Here is a 13,890-nt window from a genome sequence, read left to right on the forward strand (position 1 = left end):
GTGGTTTGTAACCAAGATTTCAAAATTGTTGAAGAGATAAAAATATTTTCCCTATAAAATAAACACTTGGTAGTTCGTTATATTACATTTAAGAATAATGGATTACATGTTAATTTTGACATCGTATGTCAGAATTATAATGAATTTTTCACATTACTAAAAAATGTTTGATTTGATCGAATCTACTTGCTTCTATGAATTAAGTCCAAATAAATTTTTCAAAAATTTCACATGTCATCCAAGTATAAAAGCCTTTTAAATTAATATAAAAAAAATATACACCAGAGGCTTATTTCACAAGATGACATCACATAATATTGTATGTGATGTAAATTAGAGGCGTTTTCAAAACGCATCAGTATTCAAACTTTTTGAAAAAAAAACAGAAATACAGATGTACATATTATATTTATCTCTTTACTTTGTTTTTCGATTTACAATATACTCTCAAACGACGTGCTCTTAATAATCTTTGGACTTATAAAGACTAAAAGAAGTTAAAAGACTAAAAAAAAGTTAATTGACTTCAAGTTAATTAACTGCAGTTAAAAGACTTCCTGACTAAAAATTCTAATACCCCATTACAAAAGAATTTGTACTGACTAAAAAGACTAAAACCAGTTAAAAGCACAGCAGTTAATTAACTTTTATTCAATTAACTGTTTTTTTTAACTGCCAAGTCAGAAAGTAAGTACTGACTGCTGACTGTTTTTTTGCAGTTAAAGTACTTTTGTAAGTTAAAACACTAATGAAAAAAAGTCTTTTTCGTGACTTAACTGCAGTCCCAAAAAGACTGCAGTTCTTACAACTCTGCTGCCTAGTTCAAAGAAAATCAACACAATAACATAGGCCGTGTTACCAAATAGATAGACAGAAAATTTTCCAGATAGATATATGTAATTACGTGAACCAAATGTCACACAAATGATTAACCAAAAAATCTAATACGTCCATGTAAGAAGGAAATATCACCATTAACATGACAATCATTGTTTTTTTAGGAAAAACAATACTCACTGCCCTATAATTTCAGACATGTGCATACATTACATATTAATGACTTACAAGTATTTTTATATGATTTTATTTTTAAAATAATTTGCTTACCAAATGCTGAAATAAAAAAAGCTATTAAAGAAATATTCGATAAAATTAATGGAAATAACATCTGAAACTATTGTTAGGTATAAAATATTACCAAAACATTTACCAAAATGAAAGTAAATCTAAAATTATACTTTTTTATTGCCAATCCAATGAGTTTTAATAAAACAAATATATTGAATGGAAAACCAAATGATAATGGAGGTTACCAAATCGTTTGGAAATATAGATAAATAATATTTTGATACTTTACCAATAACTTTGGAAGAAGTGAAATAATAGTAAGTTTTATTTTCTAAGGAATCAAAACAACTATTAAAAAAGTGAGGCATCTATAAAAATTATCGTATCAAACATTGTCTTTGGTTAAATAATTGATTATGATATTTGAAATTAAAAAAGATTTAAAGATATCAAAAAGAGGAACAAATCTCTTGAATATAGACTTCTGATATTTTAGTTTATGGGCTTTTTCTGATAGTTCAAGTTTTCTAGTACACAAACTTCTCATACGTGGAATTCTCCTTTTAGACACACCTTACAATTTGAGCTGTCATATCGTTTTTTTTTTTAAGGTTTGGAAATACTCTCTCTGAAGTGGGGTAGATATTCAAAATTTTGCAAAGATAATATAGAATTGGCTCTAAAAAATTCAAGACACAATCAGCTGTAAAGTTCAATTCAATTGTCATTCTCCAATTTACTTTTTTCTTCCTTGTCGAAGGGTAGGTACCTAAATTTGAATGAAACACTTTCAGTTGGGTGTATTTTTCACTTACACGATTGTTCTTCCTCCGTCGTCGTTGCGTCGTATGAAGTGAACATTGAACATGTTGCTATAACCAATGATCTATGAAAACTGCATGTGTGCGAACACTTAAGAGCATAATATGACTAAAGCTATGTATAGCGTGATGGTAGTACTGATGGGTAGTTATCCTTTCCTCGCGCTATAGTCACATTGGATATTCCAAGCAGACTAACCCTGCAGTAAGCACTCCACTTTATATAATGTCCCGAAATAACAGCACATAAGTATCTATAGCTCTGGGTACGCATAATGGAGAAAAAAAAAGCAGCATTCTTTCAGGAACCAGGATAAAAGTTCTCTAGAATATTTCAGAGGTGCTTTGGCTTTGGCTATCGAATTGAAATTCAGTGCAGGACATTTCCCAGACAACGAAAATGAAAATGGAAATGATGATTCTAGCTGAAGTACCCGGAGTACAAGCTATACCGAAAATCGACAAAAAGCGAACACACTTAGATATAAAGCAAAAACTCATCCAAGGGAAAAGAAGAAGAAGAAAACCAAAAATAGAAATAAAAGAAAAAGAAAGAAACACAACCATAGCACTCAAAAGGAATATGGTAATAGGAATTTATATAGTATTTTTCACACGCCCTCCAAATCAGAGTCACAGAGACTATCCATTTGCAGGAATAATACCCAGTGAATAGACCATTATGGTTATGGCCTGTGTTAGAGAGCTGCCATCATACTATACGGAGGATGGGCTATGGGGCATGGGAACTGGGATTGCCACTGCGGGACAAAAGGAGCTTCCTTGCAATAACCATTGTTCCCACTGATGGCAGCTTCCTTTCTACTTTACTCATCCGGCTTCAACTTGGGCTTCGGCTTATGCTTGCGGTCGGGTGGACGGACGACTACGGTTGAATTTTCTTTGTACATTTTCGTTTCGTCTGTCTGTGGCATATAGACCCAGATTTTTTATTGCCTTTCAACACCCTCTCCATTCGCCATTCGAAGATGCGTGTTTCTGCCATAAATGTATAAACTGTATAAGTGTGCATTCATAGTCCTTCGTCTTCCTTCTCTTTCGCGTTCCACATGTAACCCATATTGTTGTAAAAAAATAAAACAAGGAAAAAAAATTACTTTTTAACATAATAAAATAATATTCGTCCCTCCGCCGGAAAAGGAACGATATCATTTTTGTATTTAAATGAGATGTTATTTTATGGTGAATGCTCGTTTGTGTTTCATATATATATGTATGTGTATATATGTAGAGCTACCTAAGTGTAGATACATATAAGTTTGGTTGGAATGTATACTTTTAAGGGTCCTTTTGCTTTTGCCACATGTTAGCCAAGCAGAACCAACTGTTTGGACAACCACATCAATGCATTTACACTCTTAGTATCGGTCTCAGCAGTGCCACTTTGCATTTTCGAAAGTTTTCCCCAAAGCATGCGAAAAAGAACATCTTTTGGAAGAACGACATGTACAGCATTACTCGTTAAGTATAAGTATATATACCTTCTTATACCCTTAGAGCTTTTGTAATTTTCTATTATTGGAATTACATAATAGCTTCGATGGGAGTTGGTTCGAGGAATAAAAACACACTTGTCATTCAGAATGTTACAAAACAATATTTCTTCAAATTTCTTGATGACAGAAATTTCTATGATGAAAAGAGCAAGATCGTCAAATATTTTCGATACAATTAAAAATTGTATTTTAAATGTGTTTTTTAAAATATTGAGTAAATATCGAATGCAAATTATGTAACTGACATTTAATGAAATCTTTAAATGCGACTGGTAGGCTAACGTTATCCAAACATCGGTCGTAGAATGGCTCATTTTGAACCATTTTTGTCGATTTTATTTGATTAACAGTTTCCTAGAATGTCTCTATGGCCCGTTACTAAAATAGATGAGTGTTAAAATGCTGTGTATAATCTACATATATTAAATATGGAATAATGGACTGTTATAGAAATTGTAGAGACAAAGCCCTGATATTTAATAATGGCTTCACTTGTTAATACATTCCAAAACTCAGATCATCAAGTTTTCTTTAAGTCAGAACCAGGCTTCTTTTATTTTCAAAACTAGCGCCTGGAACACGCTAGAATGATTAGGAAGGGAGAGTGAGAGACTAGGTTAGGTTAGGTTAACGTGGCTGCGGATTAAAAAAATCCACACACTTAGGCCAAGAGAAAGGCCCGTTGTGATACCACATGAATCTAGAGAATTACTTCTAACTAGTCGAACCATTTTGAGCTTTTTATAAAGCGAAGAGGATATTTGATATTCTTTTTAGGTAGTTCACTGGGATTATCAAAAGAGTAGTCCCCCAGATGAAGTTTGCGACTGGGTGAAAGAGCAGGGCAAGTGCATAGGAGATGTGAGATTGTTTCCTCTTCTTCTTCGTCCATACAGCTCCTACAGAAGTCATTTGAGGCTACGCCAAGTCGTATTGCGTGTCTGCCTATAAGATAGTGTCCCCTAAAGACACCTATTAGGGGGTAATATGAAGTCTGCTTTGAGATAACAGCGCTTTAGGTCCAGTAAACGCCATATGAGTAAGCTGTGGCGCATGTTGGTAAGCTGTGCCACCTAGAATTTGCTATCGCAAAAGCTGTTTCTTTTAGCATAAGTTTACATGTAGCTATCGGTATACCTATCTTCTCCCTTTCAGGTGAAAACGCTATGACGGTTCCATTTTTAGCGAGTTCATCGGCTCTACAATTTCTCGTGATGTCTCTGTGGCCCGGCACCCAACATAGGTGAATGTTAAATTGCTGCGCCATGTCCATAAGAGACGATCGACAATCGAGGGCCGTCAAAGATTTGGTCGAGACACCATCAAGAGATTTAATAGCAGCCTGACTGTCAGAGAAGATGCGGATATCAGAAGTTGATATCACGTTTTCTCTTAGCCAGGAGAGAACCTCTTTGATCGCAAAAAATTTCCGCTTGAAAGACACTACAATGATTAGGGAGGCGGAATGAGATGCTTAGATTAAGCTTTTCTGAGTACACACCACTACCAACTCCCTCATTTGTCTTGGATCCATCTGTTTAAAAATGAATACTTTTGTTATACAGTAGTTTTTTGTCTTCCCATTCATCTGTGGATGGAATGGATACCTGGAAGTTTTTTTCCAAATAGGGGTTTAGGAATAGTGTAGTCTATGTACTTTGGTGTAGAACCAAAGAGGTTCAAAATGATGGAGTGCCCCCAAATTGTTGTTGGTCCATTGAGATGAGGTGTCGAGTCTTATAGTTGTACTCACTGCCACTTGTTTACTGAAGATGTCGAAGGGTGTCAGATGGAGGAGAGTGTCTAACGCTGCTGAGGGTCTGGTTCTCAATGCTTCGCTTATGCAGAGACATGCAGTGCGCTGGACTCTGCTGAGTTTGTCGCAGTATGTGACTTTCTCCAGTGCAGTCCACCATACTGCAACCCCGTACATAAGTATTGGTCGGATGACCGATGTGTATAGCCAGTAGTAGATATTAGTAGTTGGTTAACCACTATGTTCCACAGGAGAGGGGACAGAACACCACCTCGCTCAGTACCTCTACTGACAGACCTTTTTGTGTAAAAATCTCCCAAACTAGAGTTGATGATCCTGCTTTTTAGCATTAGATTAATCAACTTACAGATTGAGTATTCGACGTTTAAGATTGTCATAGCAGAAGTGATAGCGGATGTGTCAATGTTGTTGAAAGCGCCCTCAATATCCAAGAAGGCCACCATAGTGTGAGACAAAGTTTTAGCCGTTTGAAGTACAGGCTTACATCAAATCCTTTACTAGTTTTGGATCAATTTTTATAAAAACGGATTGATTCGTCTATTAGGAATATCTCCTAGTAAGATCTGGACAGTACAGAAATGTGGAAATTATTATCGAATGACAGTTTATTAAGTTGTTACTTTTTAAGCCTTTCCTTTTATGTTGCGGCGGGCTCCAAAATAATGAAAAGGGTTAGTGCCAACCTAGTCCATCTGCCAATGGTTTTCTTAAAGAATCTTGGAATTGTAACCAAAATAGGTATTCGACGACCAATAGGGCAATAAGATTCGAGCCGATGGTCCTCTTCCAATAATAAGATATGTGACAGAAGGTCTACATAATTCTTATAACAAAACACGGCTTCGAGTCTAACGTTAAAGTAAGGCCGATAGACAAACCATGAACGCGTCTTAAACAAAGTGCAGCGAAGATCATCTTTTTTGGTGATTCCTTAATATCTAAAAACCTGCACAAAGGTCTATGGTTATAGTCTTAAAATCCTTAAATAAGATTATAAATGTTCCTCATCAATCAAAAATTATGTTGGAAGAAGGACATCCTTTAAAGATTTCCTTCTCCAAATTACTCTCTGTCAGTTTGGGGTGAGGGATTTTCAATGTGTACAATTTTTAACTTGCAGCAGGAAGTTTTTGTAATCAGCCCGATTTGTCGATTTGAAAATATTGATGTTTAAAGGTCAATAGAGTCTACATATGTTTTTTAGAGAAATGTATGATAAATTCCGAGCAATCGATTCTGTGCTAACCTTCTGGCTTACTCCTTTCACAGTCCAAATTTTAATGAAATCCAGGAGCAAAGATTCATTTATTTTTACGAATTCTGAACGACATTTAATACAAATATTATTCAATGTTTGTACGATCATTTTGAAAGTGATCATACAAAGTTGTTTAGAACAAAGTACTTTTCAACTATAACATGTATGTACAATCGAGATGCTTTTTTATTCGTCCTGAAGAATTTTTTTGAACATATAATGCTGCAGAAAAATTCAAAAAGGACTCTCAAGAAAATTCAGTGGGTGGTCTTTTTACCATAGAAATTTTTACAAAGTTAAAATGTTGGTTAACCCAAAAATCTCACGAGCCAACAATGCTACCGACTTGAATTCAAATTTGTATTTACTTCCCATAGGAAGTTATTGTAATGGGTCCGATTTGTCAAATTGAAAATTTTGACATTTCTCTGCGTTTCAAGATCCCTAGAGTCGAAATAAAAGATTTTTAGAAAGATGTCTGTGCGTGCCTGTGTACGTACAGTTGTGTTCATAAAAATATCAGTGCTAGTCATGTTTTATTAGATTATCAATTATTTAAAAAACGGAAAATCTTACAAAAAATTAACATGTTACTTGCATCTAACGGTCTTTCGTTTTCATAGTAGAGACTTTTACCTTGAAGTTATACCCTACCGGTGAGCACCCATTATTTCAAACTATCTGGATATAGAGTGTTCATAAAAGTAGCAGTACTTTTAATTTCATAGTTAAAAAGTATTGAAAATTCATTTTTTATTATTTTTCGTTGAGTGAATATTTCACTATTTAAAGTTTTAAGTGTTTGTAACATTCTAGGATATAAAAAATTAATAAATATTAGCTCAAAAATAAACAATGGGACGGTGAAGACACTGCACCGAAAACATTCGAAAACTGCGTTTGGAGGGAAAAACCTAACAAAATATTCAAGACATCCAAGGCTAACGCCTTAAAATGTCAAAATAAACTGAAAACGCGAGGCCTAAAAAGGATAACTACTGAAAGGGCTGAAAGAAAAATTATTCAGTTAGCAAAACATACCCCGTCATAGGCTCTAGGAAAATAAGAAATGGACTTCAACTGTCTGTTAGCGCTGCCACAATACGAAGACGTCTTTAATAAGCGAAGTTACCAGCCCGAAGTCCACGCAAGGTACCATTCTTGACGAAAAGGCATGTGGCAAAGAGAATATAGTTTGCTAAAGCGCATAGACATTGGGCAAAAGAGAAATAGAGGAATGTTCTGTGGAGCGATGAAAGCAAAGTAGTTCTTTTTGGTTCCAAGGGTCGTCGAGAATATGTGAGAAGACCCTTAAATGCAGCATACGATCCACGGTACACTATAAAAACAGTGAAGCATGGTGGAGGAAGAATTATGGTATGGGCTTGCTTTTCAAATAACAGGGTTGGGCCTATTTATGCCATGGGGGGTATAAGGGATGCAACCGAGTATGTGAAATTTCTCGTGGAGGGTATGTTACCCTATGCTGAAGAGGAAATGCCGTTGATTTGGGTATACCAACAAAACTATGACCCAGAGCATACTTCAAAAAAGGCAAAATCATGGCTTGTGCAGGGGGAGTTATCCGTTATGGAAAGGCCCGCTCAATCCCCCGACCTTAACCCCACAGCAAATTTGTGGGGGATCTTAAGAACGCAGTTCATAAAGCACAACCCAACAATTCAAAATAACTGTGGGAAGCAGTGCGTGATTCGTGGAACGCAATACTAGCCAAGAGGTGTCAGGTTTTAGTGGGCTCAATGCCACGTCGATGCGGAGCATCATAAAAACAATGCTTATGCAACAAAGTACTAACTATAAGCTAAAATTATTCGTCCTCCATAGCTCTAGAACCAGAAGAGATATCGATTCAAATAAATTTTGTTATACAGATAAGAAGGAAAACAGATGCAGAAAGGGCTCTCAAGAAAATTGCGTGGGTGGTTTTTTTACCATAGCAGTTTAAAAAAAGGTGAACATTACTTACCTTATTACAAACCAAAAACGTTAGAGACTGGAATTAAATTTTATGTAATATAATGTAACGTGATATCAAAGAAGTATATTTTTTAAAAAATTCATTTAACGGTTTTTGTATAACTCAAAAAAAATGAAAAAAAAAAAATTGTCAAAATTTTACGACTAAAATATGATTTCATTTCCAAACCAATATTGTGCAACGAAGAATAATGTTTTTGACATCTGATAAAATTTTGGGGAAAATCGAATTGACAGATTTTTTTATAAAAAATAAAAATCTAAAAAAAAACATTACTCAAAGTTGGTAAAAATTGAATATCGATTCAAATATCTTTTCAAAAACTTGAAATTAAGGCTTCAAACTTATTTTATATTATAAAAAATATTCTTTTCAACATTCTGAAAGATTTTGGGAAAAATCGATTCATCGAATTAACAGTTTTTTTTACAAAAAATAAAAACCTAAAAAAAATAACAAAAGTTGGTAAAAATTGAATTATAACATATAACTATAACATCTTTTCAAAAATTTGAGATATTGGCTTTAATTTACTTTTATCTTTCAAAAAATATTGTTGTCAACATTCAGTAAAATTTTGAATAAAATCGAATTGACAGTTTTTTAAAAAAAATTAAAAACCGAAAAAAAAATTAACAAAAGTTGGTAAAAATTGATTTTCGATTGAAATATCTTTTCAAAACTTTGAGATTATAGGTTCAAACCAATTTTTTCTTATAAGAAATGTTTTTTGCAACATTAGAACATATTTTGAGAAAAATTGAAGAGACATTTTTTTTAACAAAAAATAAAAACCTAAAAAAAATGTATAAAACTTTATAAAAATTGATTTTCGACTCAAATATCTTTTTAAAAATTGTAGATATTGGCTTAAAACTACTTTTATCTTTCAAAAAATATTGTTGCTAATGATCAGTAAAATTTTGAAAAAAATCGAATTGACAGTTTTTGTTACAAAAAAAAAAATAAAAATAAAAATCTACACAAAAATATTAATAAAAGTTGGTAAAAATTGATTTTCGACTCAAATATCTTTTCAAAACTTTGAGATATTGGCTCTAAACTACTTTTATCTCTTGAAAAATATTGTTGTCAACATTCATTAAAATTTTGAGAAAAATTTACTTTCGGCTCAAATAGCTTTTCAATTTTTTTTTTTATAAAAATATAAAAGTCCGTTTTTTAAAAATGAAATAAATTCTACAAGAAAAACTACGTTAATTTGGTAAAAATTGATGTTCGGTTCTTGATATTTTTCAAATTAATTTCATTCATCCAATTAGTATATATTTAAGAATTGCTACTTAAATTGGTAAAAATTTGTTTTCGACTAAAAATCTATTTAACAAAACTTGATTTTGAAACTTATGAAAAATAGTGTTGGTAATTTTAAAATTTTTAAGAATAATTCAACTACCAACTCTTTTAACCCAACACCAAAATCTATAAACTTTTAAGCAAGACAAATCGACAGACGGGATGGGAAGTTATCAGTGTGGGTCGCATCACAACCCCATTTAATATTTTGTGACGTGATACTAAACTGGTATAAATTTGAAAAAAAATCAATTAACAATTTTTTTTCATAAATAAAAAAAAGGTAAAAAAAGTATTTATCACCTCGAATATTTTATTAATAAAAATTATTTTAATTCAAATATAATTTTATGGAACGAAGAATAACGTTTTTGACATCTGGGTAAATTTTGAGAAAAAATTCGAATGGACAGTTTTTTTTAACAAAATTTTGTTTTTGTAAACTTTACTATTAGTAAGTAAAAATTGATTTTTGACTTACATTTTTCAAAAATTTAACGTATTGGGTTAAAACTGATTTCATCATATAAAAATGTTGCTTTCAACATTCAGTACAATTTTGAGAAAAATGTGACAGTTTTTTTTACAAAAAATAAAATCTTAAACAAATTATTAAACCTTTCCAAAAATGTATTTTCGACTCAAATAGCTTTTCAAAAATTAAAGATATTGGCTTTAAGCTTACTGTGTTTCAAAGAAAATATTGTTTTCGGAATTCAGTAACATTTTTGAAAAATACAAATGTCAGTTTTTTTTCATAAAAAATAAAATCTACAAAAATAGTACACAACATTGGTAAAAATTAATGTTCGATTCTGGATATCGAATAAATGAATGAATTGATTTCAAAATGTTTTCATTCTATACTAAATTTTCTTTTAAAATCCAATCTGTTAATACATATTTATATAAGAAATAAAAACTTTCCAGAAGTGCTACTAAAATTGGTAAAAATTAGGTTTCGGCCAAACTTAACACAAATAGAATTTGAAATTAAACATTTTCATCAAATTCTAGAATAATATTAAGTTGTTTAGGTTGTTCAATTTTAAAAGCCCCATCATAATCATAATCGCACTGACATATGTCATACGTACAATGTACATACATATATACGATACAACTACGAACGCACAATATAAACAACGACTACCATCAATGAAACTGACACCATCAACATGAAAACATCACGTTAAACTTCAAAGTTCCTTTATCTATTTGAAACGAGAAACTAAACCCAAAGCTATGATGCGGGTAAACTACAAAAGGAAGGAAGCACCGGAAAATGTGCATATTAACTCGATTTTTCACTCCATTCAATATGAATTGTAATTTTCTTCTCTACGTAGATACTATGTGTTCATTGGTATCAAGTGTTTTTCTTTTTGTCTGTCCAAAGGACGAACGAATTGAGTTCCAAAGATATACTGACTTTTGTCTTCTATTTCTATATTTGTAGGTACCAATGATGATGCAGTTTTTCAAAATATCACCCTTTTTAGAAAGCACTACCCAACCCATGTTCATGTTGGACTCATAAACAAGAATATCAATAGGATCGGAGGAAGTACATAACTGCAGGATGTATAGAAACTATACACAACAGAAACAACAACTATGAAAATGGATTGGAGTTATATACAAAAATATCTACAATAAATGCAATGTTTCATGCAACGTAGATAGACGACTATTTTGCAACGCACTAACACTATGCTTTCGGTAGATGGATGCTGAACTGCAATTGTACTCGTAGGGTTGCTAACGTCAGCTTTAGCATTTTAGATGGATGAGGAAAAATGAAGTTTAAAATGTTGCGCATTGTGGACATAAGGCGATGGCATATAAATTGCTATGAGTTCAGCATCACACATAACTAAATCGGTTTTCCACATCCACACTCAACTCAACTCACAAAATAACTGCTGCACAATTTCACTAACTTACCTCTAGTTTATTCACAAAAATATGCAGCAAAAGAATGCAACAAACGCGTTAAGAAAAAGTGTGCAGTTGGCAGAGTATGAAGCTTCAATATACGATACCTCTTGTGCAGTATAGCACTATGCTAGCAGCAGAATATCCTGTTTCCTGTTGCTCGATTTATATTTGTGTTTATTATTTTCCTTTTTTTACACTGGTCTATAGAAAATAATAAATAAATGTTGAAATTGGAAAATTCAAGTGGATTCCATATAGCTTAGCTGAACAGAGTTGGTGTGCTGCTGGTGTTGTAACAGATGCAATGAGTTATAACTTTGAATGGAATTTTCAACATTTAAAACGATACCTTTAAATAATTCCCATATTTTTGTTGTCTTCCTAATGCAAAAGGTAAGTGAAGCAGTTATAAATGATCTTCTCATAAGAGCTTCCATATTGTTTAGAGAGAAATCGTTGAATGAAACATAGAGTTTAAGACTTAATAGATATTGATTATCTCTTTAAGAAAGTATAATATAGAGTTATTCATATTTTGGCCTTAATTGTAGTGTGCAAGAATAATGCATTCAAAATGTTTTCACTGGACTCCTCGGAAATATTCATTCGAGAATTCGGCATATGTTGTGTAATGTTAGTTTTTAAAGAGTTTAGAAAATTATTCGAATAAACTTGGCCATAGGGACCAATTCGCTAGGAAATTTCTGACACCATTTTTGAATGGTTACTTTCTAGTCTTGTTTTGAACAACATATTGTCTTCCTCTTTATCTTTAATTGCCAACCAATAATGGAAGTAGATATACAACACCTTCAATTCCTGCGAACATTCGAATCATCAGCAACAATTTGTTTATAACAGCAGCGATATTTTTATTCATTACGATCGATGCACGTGGCCTTCAATGTCTTAAAATTTATTCACAATTTGACCGATTGCTTACTCCCGCAATTTGCGAAAAGTGTCTACGTCTTAATCACCACTAATTCTACTTCCCATAGTAAGTTATTCTAATCGATCAGATTTTCATTTGACATTTATCGACGTTTCAAGGTCCCTAAAAAAAACCTACAGGCAGCTGGACTGAATCCGGTGGCGAAACGCTTGAGCTCCTTGTGATTACTCATTTTCCTGGCTGCGTAGCTCATATCCGCAGTCCCTCCTACCATCGGATATTATAACGGAAGAAAGGATAATTGGGCCATTCACTCCTTTTCCCCGTACAAATCCTCTGGTCTAGACAGAATCTTCCCTATGATGCTTCAGAAGAGCATACACCTTATCAACCAACAAATAGCTAGCATTTTCAATAATAGCCTTAAATGGGGGTATGTTCCCTTATCGTGGCGTGAGGTAAAGGTTGTTTTTATCCCTAACGCTGGTAAACCTAGCCATACGTAGGCCAAAGACTATAGACCCATTAGTCTAACATCGTTTATATCGAAAACTTTTGAAAGGCTAATTGATATACACATCCGAAGCACCCTGAAACCGAACTGTATATCGGAATTTCAACATGCCTACATTAAACGAAAAAGCGTTGAAACAGCATTGCACAGTTTTGTCAGTGTAATAGAAAAATCACTAAATGACAAGGAATACACCCTAGCAACGTTCTTGGATATTGAGGGAGCTTTCAATAACGTGAAGAACGAAACAGTGAAGCCTTGGACGACCACAAAGTCGAAAAGGCAATAACACAATGGATAATGTGTATACTCAGAAAGAGACAAATTAACTCTGAGCTAGCGGAAGAAAGAGTGAGAGTAACCACATCGAATGGCACTCCTCAGGGTGGAGTTCTCTCACCGCTACTTTGGGTTCTTGTCATGCCTTCGCTGATGATCTTGCATGACTAGCGACTGGCAAGTCCCTTCCCACTATCGGTGAACAAACCGAATACGCCCTCTTGTTGGTAAGCAAATGGAATAGAAACTGTGGGCTGACAGTCAATCCAGCTAAAACAAAACTTGTGCTATTTACTAACAGGCGCGAAATACCTGATTTTAAAATACCTTCAATTGAAGGCTACCCTCTCAAAATCTCTAATCACGCCAAGTATCTCGCTGTGAGATTAGATAAAAAAAACTAAACTGGGGCCTGAACACCAAAGATTATAGATTCAAAAAGTCATCAATTGCCTTTTACTCCTGCAATAGAATTTTCGGGAAAACCTGGGGACCAAACCCTAA

This window comes from Eupeodes corollae, chromosome 3 (genome assembly GCF_945859685.1).
Source record: "Eupeodes corollae chromosome 3, idEupCoro1.1, whole genome shotgun sequence".
NCBI classification, from domain to species: Eukaryota; Metazoa; Arthropoda; class Insecta; order Diptera; family Syrphidae; genus Eupeodes; species Eupeodes corollae.